This window comes from Gobius niger, assembly GCF_951799975.1.
Source record: "Gobius niger genome assembly, chromosome: 1".
Taxonomy (NCBI): Eukaryota; Metazoa; Chordata; class Actinopteri; order Gobiiformes; family Gobiidae; genus Gobius; species Gobius niger.
Window position 1 is genome coordinate 39,044,710 of NC_136852.1, and position 8,392 is coordinate 39,053,101.

The window sequence follows — 8,392 nt, forward strand, 5'->3', positions numbered from 1 at the left end:
ACTGGGAACATCATCGTTATGACCCCAATAAACCACTGCAGAACCATGGGATGAAAACCGAGATTAAGACTGGACTCAGCTGGGACGGCAAACTCTTCAACGTCAGAGTGAAAAACAGACAGAGAGTTTGGGAAAGTTTGGAAGAGTTTTTATTTTATTTCTTGTTTCCACTAATTAGTTTTTTCCAAAATCCCTCTGAGCAAATATTTGTCACTCGTGGCTCTGTCCATGTGATAGATTTCATCTCTGAAGCCATTTCGCCCATTTCTCTTGGCAGTGATTCCGTCAGTAGAGTTGATTCTGCACTGCAGGGGGCGCTGTTTCTCCATCTCCCTCTCTCCTCTGTGTAAAATGTATCCAGACACTTTCTGCAGGGCTTTACTGCTTTGTCAAACTGATGAGCCGATGGCCTGACGTCCAAAGTGCTGCTGATAAACGCATCCGTGTAATCCCTGATCATTCCCTGATAACTGCTTGATAGCGCGGCGGTTATTGGGGAGTTATTCGTCACATAAGCCCCATAAACACGGAGGACTTCAGCAGAGTACGTGAGCCATATCAGCCCGGCCTTGACCTGAAGATACAACCTTTACTCAGACTGGACCAGGTCAAGGGTCCGAAGCTCTCCGATGTTCTGAAACTGTGAGCTGTGAGCAGATGTGTTTGGGAAGTTAGGAAAACTTAGGGTCCAATCGATGAGTTTTTCAGAGACAAAGATAATGGACAAAGCCAGGTTTAAATGTATGTACACTGCGTTCCAAAGTATTATGCAACTTGTATTTTTGTGTCAAAAAGGTAAAAAAAAAATAAAAAAAAATAATGAAACTCATGGATGGTATAGTGTCTCGGGGCTCGGGGCTGACATGAATCTCAGAGACCTGGGATGATTAGTTTTCAGGTTAAGCCCAGTTAAGGGAAAAACTACTGAAAAAGGGTGTTCCACTTTATTATGCAGATCATCATTTTCAAGCAATGTGGGAAAGAATAAAGATCTCTCTGCTGATGAAAAACGTGAAATAGTTGAATGCCTTGGTCTAGGTGTAAAAACCTTTGATATTTCATGAAAGATTAAGCTTAATCATCATGCTGTTAAAAGATTTGTGGATGATTCAGACACACTCGGGTTTGTGCAGATAAAGGCACAATATGGACGGTTTCTGCCAGACAAACACATCAGATTAGGAGAACAGATGCTACAAAGCAACAGACAGGTATTTGAAGCTGCTGGTGCCTCTGGAGTCTCCCGAACATCAAGGTGTAGGACCCTCCAGAGGCTGCAGTTGTGCATAAACCTTCTATCCGGGCCTCCCCTAAACTGTTAATTGAAGCTGATGAACAGAAACGGCTGCAGTGGCTCAGAAATACATGAGGACTCATTTTCAAACAGTCTTGTTCACTGATGAGGCCGTGTAGCCCTGGATGGTCAGATGGATGGAGTAGTGGATGGTTGGTGAATGGCCACAATGTCCCAACAAGGCTGTGACGTCAGTAAGAAGGGGGCGGAGTCATGTTTTGGGCCAGAATCATGGTGAGAGAGCTGGTCGGCCCCTTTAGGCCCTTTTAGGATCCCTGAAGGTGTGAAAATGACCTTTGAAAAATATGTGGAGTGAGAGGAAACTCATGATGTGGAGAAGAAACTCATGATGTGGAGAAGAAACTCATGATGTGGAGAAGAAACTCATGATGTGGACCCCCTCCTCCCCTGACCTCAACCCTGTTGAGAACCTTTGGAGCCTTTCTGAAGGTGGGAGGCAGTTTTTATCCAAACAGCAGCTCTGGGAGGCTATTTTAACATCCTGTAAACAAATCCAAGCAGAAACTGTCCAAAAACTCACAAGTTTAATGGATTTAAGAATTTTGAAGCTGCTATCACACAAGGGCTCCTTTGGTAAAATATAACTTGACCTGTTAATATTTTTTTGATTGAAGTAGCTTTTAATTTCAGTAAATATGACCTCCTAATGCTACAAATACAACAAATGACCATTTTCAGTTAATTACAAGCTTTAAAATGTATTGAAACGATGAGTTGCATGATAATTTGGAACAGTGGATTTTGAGGTTTTTATGGTTATGGTTATCAATGTGAGATTTTTTCAACCACATTTAAATGATCCTCTGGAAAATTATGCTGACTCTCATTCGAGTTGACAATTTAGAAAATCTTAGAAAAACGTCATTTGCATAATCATTTGGAACGCAGTGTATGTATGTGTATGTATGTATGTATGTATGTATGTATAGATACAGACGGCATCTCGTCATAGAAGGGGGCGTGGCTTCGCCGAGGGGGAAAATAGAATCTTTTGGGAAACACAATTTTCCCTCTTTTTAGCCATTTTCTGGTGGAATATCAACTTATTTATCACATAAATAAAGTCAAGTGTAAATCGGGCCCATATGGATATTTTCTCACAGCAGATTGTTCAGTAGAAGTGAAAAAACGGCAGTTGTAGCAAGCGCTAGCTAGCCGTTAGTATTAGCCCGATGCTAACATGTAGCATCAAGTTAGCATTGTCCGTTATTCATGTATTTATGGGCTTTTGAACCACTTTGCTCCTCCCCATGTCTTTGTATCATTATTTAGTAGAAACTATATTCATATTTCAGCATTTGTTACAGTAGTTTTTGAATAATTAGAGAAAATTTACATTTTTAAAAAATAGTTTTCCCCTTAACTGTTTTCAAAAATGACCATATATGGGCGATTCCAGAGATGTCATCTGTATCTATATATGTATGTATGTATGTATGTATGTATGTATGTATGTATGTATGTATGTATGTATGTATGTATGTATGTATGTATGTATGTATGTATGTATGTATGTATGTATGTATGTACTGTATGTATGTATGTATGTATGTATGTATGTATGTACTGTATGTATGTATGTATGTATGTATGTATGTATGTATGTATGTATGTATGTATGTACTGTATGTATGTATGTATGTATGTATGTATGTATGTATGTACTGTATGTACTGTATGTATGTATGTATGTATGTATGTATGTACTGTATGTACTGTATGTATGTATGTATGTATGTATGTATGTATGTATGTATGTATGTACAGAGGGATATTGGATCTTGTTTAGTTTTTCAACAGACTCTAATTTCTCCATAAATCAGGCAGGGATTGAATATTGGAAAATCCCTTTCAATAAACCTCCCAACCCTGTGAAGTGTGGCGTCTGTAGGAGCTGCTAAAGTGATGTTGCAAGAGTGGGATGAAAACGCACTCAAGATTGTGCGGCGTGGAGAGCCCTGCGCTCTTCAGACCAGAGCTATACCTATACTGTCGGTATATCCTCTTTCTCGGACAGTGTTTAACTCACAGTGGGATAAATAGAGTTTGTAATTTGTCCTGTGAGAGCGGAAAGAGGATGGAGCCTCATGGTGAATGAAGAACAGGAGGCACAACGTCAGATGAAAAGATGCTTTAGCTCCTGCAGCTCCTCAGTCCATCTCTTTACTAAGCGACTCCCTCTGGCCTCTGACCCGAGCACTGGACCAGCAGGTGTGTGCGCAATAGGGCGGTTCACAAAACTGAATTTGGCCAGACTTTGCCAGATCGCTTTTTACCTTGAGGCAATAGCTGCACATTTAGGGGTGGCACACTTTTTCACTGTGTTGATACTGTTCATCAAAGAGAACAAAGACAGCATAGATCGAATACAATGTAACTGTTCTAACTCTCTCACTTCTCTATTGTTAGGTTTAGGCCTAGAGTGATGGAAATTGTGAAAAAGTGTGCCAGAGGAACAAGGCGAAATGCGATCAATGCGATGGCAAAATCTGAAAAACTCATACTGACCATCATACTGTCGCCTGGACCGACGCTGTAGCTGCACCAGGCAGAAGATCAGGCCCTCTAAGTGTGTACATTATGACCATTGTACAACTCTGGGTTAAGCACGGGCGGCACGGTAGCGCAGTGGTTAGCGCTCTCGCTTCACAACTAGAAGGTCCCAGGTTCGATTCCAACCTGGACGGGGCCTTTCTGTGTGAAGTTTGCATGTTCTCCCCATGTCTGTGTAGGTTTTCTCCGGACACTCTGGTTACCACTAAAAACATGTACAATAGGCCAGGGTGAATGATGTGTGTGAGTGAATGTATGGTGGTGTCAGAGGGACCGTTGGCGCAGACGTGTGCAGTCGTGACAGCGCTTCTGTCAGTCTCCCCCAGAGGAAACTGAAGCTACAAACATAGTTCACCACCACCGAGTATGGAGTGAATGTACAACTGTCTCATGTAAAGCGCTTTGTGAACATGTCTGTGAAAGGTGCTATATAAATAAAGATCTTCTTCTTCTTCTCTTAAAACATTTAAAAATAACTTTTTATATCTCCCTAAATCGGCTGCACCCTCTGAAGTGTCCCCTGGACGAACCTTGACTGTTGACTGAGGCCACAATCAAAAGAACTGATGTATTTTCTGCTGATCTTCGTGCGTTTAACCTGAGACAGTATTTATGACTGTATTATTGTGTTCAGACAGGACTCTGTGACCCGTCCTGGCCTCGGACTTATCAATAACTGATTATTATCATCTGTTTGATAAGCTCCAGCTCTGTCAACTTCTTCCAAATGCAAGACCAAAGACGCCCGAGGGTGTCAAAGGTGAGTGTCAGGTGCAAAGAAGCTTGACAAATACTGCTCTACTACTTTTCTTAATTTAAGTCAATATTTCTGCTCCAGAGTATGTCACCAACTACAGTTTGTCCGTCAGTACATTCACATGTGAAGTCTAATGCATTTTTTTTTAAATCTTATTAAATGTCCGTGAGTAAATACTACACTGACAGTAAAGACAAAGGGAGAGAGGGATATTGTACATCCAATTACTAGATGGAGATCTTTTTTTTCTCTCAAACTTGGCTGTAAATACTGTTTAAGTGGCGCTAGCCCGCAGTTAGCTTTGCCCGTTTACCTGTTAGCTTCTTCTTTGTATTGTATTACCCTCAGAGGGAGTACGGAAAGGATTTAGTAAGGTAAACAAGTTACTTAGTATTGCTTTAAGCTCAAATCCACCTAAAACTCTGAAGCAGATGCTGATTAGCACCCGTGGTTAACCGTTATCGGCTAACTAGAGGCCAACGTAATATGATGCTATGCTACGATGTGCTGTGGCTCTCTGTTGATGAGAAATTGTGTAAGCTGCTTCAAATGTAGCCGATGGTTTCAGTGACTTTATTGGTGCTCATTTCTTGTTTTCATATGATCGATCAGTGCTAATGTTCGGCGCTGAAAAAAACAAAACAAATTGATGACTTCCAGAAGAATGAGAGATAGAATTGTCTATATTATATTGCATTACTTTTTACAAAAGGACTTTTTTTGACCACTTCAAAACACTGACTTTGTTACACTTGGCCAGTTTGTCAGTTTGATTTTGGGTCATTGTCCATTTGGAAAACCCATCTGTGCCCGAGCTTTAACTTCCTGGCTGATGTCTTGAGATGTTGCTCCAATATTTCCACATAGAGTTCTTTCTTCATGATGTCGTCTATTCTGTCCAGTCCCTCCCACAGCAAAACAACCCCACAGCATGATGCTGCCCCCCGTATTTCACAGTTGGGATGGTGTTCTCAGGCTTTTTCCTTCAAATGGTCATTATGGCCAAAACATTTTGATATTTCTTATCAGACCACAGGATATGTCTCAAAAAAGTCTCTATCCTTTTTTTATTTGCCAACTCCAAACTGGCATTGTTGTTTATTGCCATTATTTGAGACCAAATTCACAAACTAGGATTTTTTCTCTGTACAATCGTGCAACATAAAACTTAAAACACAGAATTTAGACAAAGAGCTAACAAAACTTTAAAACTATAAGGCTTTAAGGGCATGCATAAAGATCCCAGTTTTGATGCTGTTGGTCCAGGGACAGCGTTAAAGAAGTGACTTGGTTGTTTCAGCTCAAATATACAAATGTAAAAGAAAGTTTTTATGGAAGGAATTGTTCTGTTTTCAGGTTGTAGGTGACAAATTTCAATGTAGGTATCATTAAAGTATCGCTATTGACAGTCAAAATGTAACGGTACCGTGCCCTAGGCCCAGACCATGCTGTAGCCTGTCAGAGCCCCCCTTTTTTCTGACGATAATGTGACAGGGATGAGCTAAAGATAGTTCTCACTACAGTGAACGGTAAATGGTCACAGTTACTGTATTTAGAGCTTCTCTACCTTCATTAGGCTCACAAAACGCCAGTCACCCATAAACACCGTCATTCATACACCAACGTACACAGACATGCCCTTGATTCAAACAGGGATTGGTCTGGAAGAATCATAGCCTCGTCATCACTTATTTGCAATAAGCCGTATTATTCCTGTTTTTTGGCGACCAATTCAACACAATTTTCCATTGGCTTTTTTGTCAATGAATTCATTTTAAAATCAGATTGATGGCACTTTCGACATGTCAAAGCGTTCACTTCTTCAGTCGTGAAGATAAAAAGATGTACTTTTCTCCCCACAGTCTGTGAATCTGCAGTGACGTACGGTACAAGAGAGTGTCTTAACCCCTTAACTCCCACCTGAACCGAGCACATTTTCTCCAGTTTGGCTTTACCCCAATCCAAAAGCTTCTGGAAAAAAGCTGTGAAAAAAGCAACAAAACTGAGACGAACAAACAATGATGGAAATGTGACAAAAAAGTGAGAAAACATTGACAAAAAAGTGACAAAAAATGTATGAAAAAGTGGCAAAAATGTCACAAGAAATTGACAAAAAATGGACGAAAAAATGACAAAAATGTGACAAAATTGACCAAAAAATTGAAGAAATTTGACAAAAAAGTGACAAAAAAAATTACAAAAAATTGATAAAAAATTGACGAAAAAATGTGACTAAGAAATGACGAAAAATGTGACAAAATGTGACCAAATAAATTACAAAAATGTGATGAAAAATGAGTTGAATACCCAACAAAAAAATGATGGAAAAAAAATCTGATGACGTGAGGAAAAAGATCCTCTCGGTTCGGGCGGGAGTTAAGAGGTTAATATTTATGAAGGTAATGATGTTTCTGACACAAATAGTCAAACACCAGGTTGAACTTTATTGTCACTAATCACTTTAAAGGTCATTGTTCTGGTCATATTTACACTGTAACAGGGGTCGCATGGCTGTGGAAAACAGAAAGAACCAGCAGGAAAACAGTATAAATAATCACAAATATTCCCAATAAAATGGCGAATATAAATGAATAATACCATAGACGTTCTAAATATGTTTTATGTAGATCTGAAGTCCAGGGAGTTGAATGTTGTAGAAGTAATGCTTCATTTTGACAAAGCGTTGTTAAAAGATCCATTTGTTCTTTTTATGCTATTTTGGGCATTTATTTTGTTGTATCTGTATCAAGTTATTGAAGGTTTATTCATATATTTTTGTGCTTTCAAACACGTTTCCTATAAATTTAGTCTTCATCAGGTAAGTGTATATATCCTTTGGCTCTGTATAAACATACTTTAGATGCAGTCGGTGGCGCGCCATACAAAGGGGCGTGGCCTCGCCGAGGGGGAAGGAAGTAAAATGTTTCACTCTTTGTAGCCGTTTTCTGGCAGACTATAAATGTATTTACAACATACAAATAGTCTAAAACGGGTTCATATGGTTGGTTTTTCAGCAGATTGTTCAGTAGAAGCGAAAAACAGGCAGTCGCAGCTAGCATTAGCATGTAGCATGATGCTAACATAAAGCATCATGTTAGCATTCTCTGTTATTCATGTATTTATGGGCTGTTGAACTACTTTGCTCCTCTCCATGTCTTTAATTATTAGAAAACTATCTTCATAATTCAGCATCTGTTAACCTCTTAACTCCCACCTGAACCGAGCACATTTTTACATGTTTTGGCTTTACCCAAATCTAAAAGCTTCTTGAAAAAAAGTGTCAAAATAGAGAGTGCAACAAATGAGTGACAAAAAAAGTAAAATCGCGACTCGTTATGCTAACATGATGCTTTATGCTAGCTACGATTTTTCTCGTCTTTGTTTTCTCCCGCTGACTGCTTCAAACATGACCATATATGGGCGATTCCAGAGATGACGTCTGTATCTATACAGACGGCATCTCTGGCATCGCCCATATATGGTCATTTTGAAAACAGTTAAGGGGGAAAACAATTTTGAAAAAATTTAATTTTTCTCTAATTATTCAAAAACAACTGTAACAAATGCTGAAATATGAACATAGTTTCTTCTAAATAATGATACAAAGACATGGGGAGGAGCAAAGTGGTTCAACAGCCCATAAATACATGAATAACGGAGAATGCTAACTTGATGCTACATGTTAGCATCGGGCTAATGCTAACGGTTAGCTAGTGCTTGCTACAACTGCTGTTTTTTCACTTCTACTGAACAATCTGCTGTGAGAA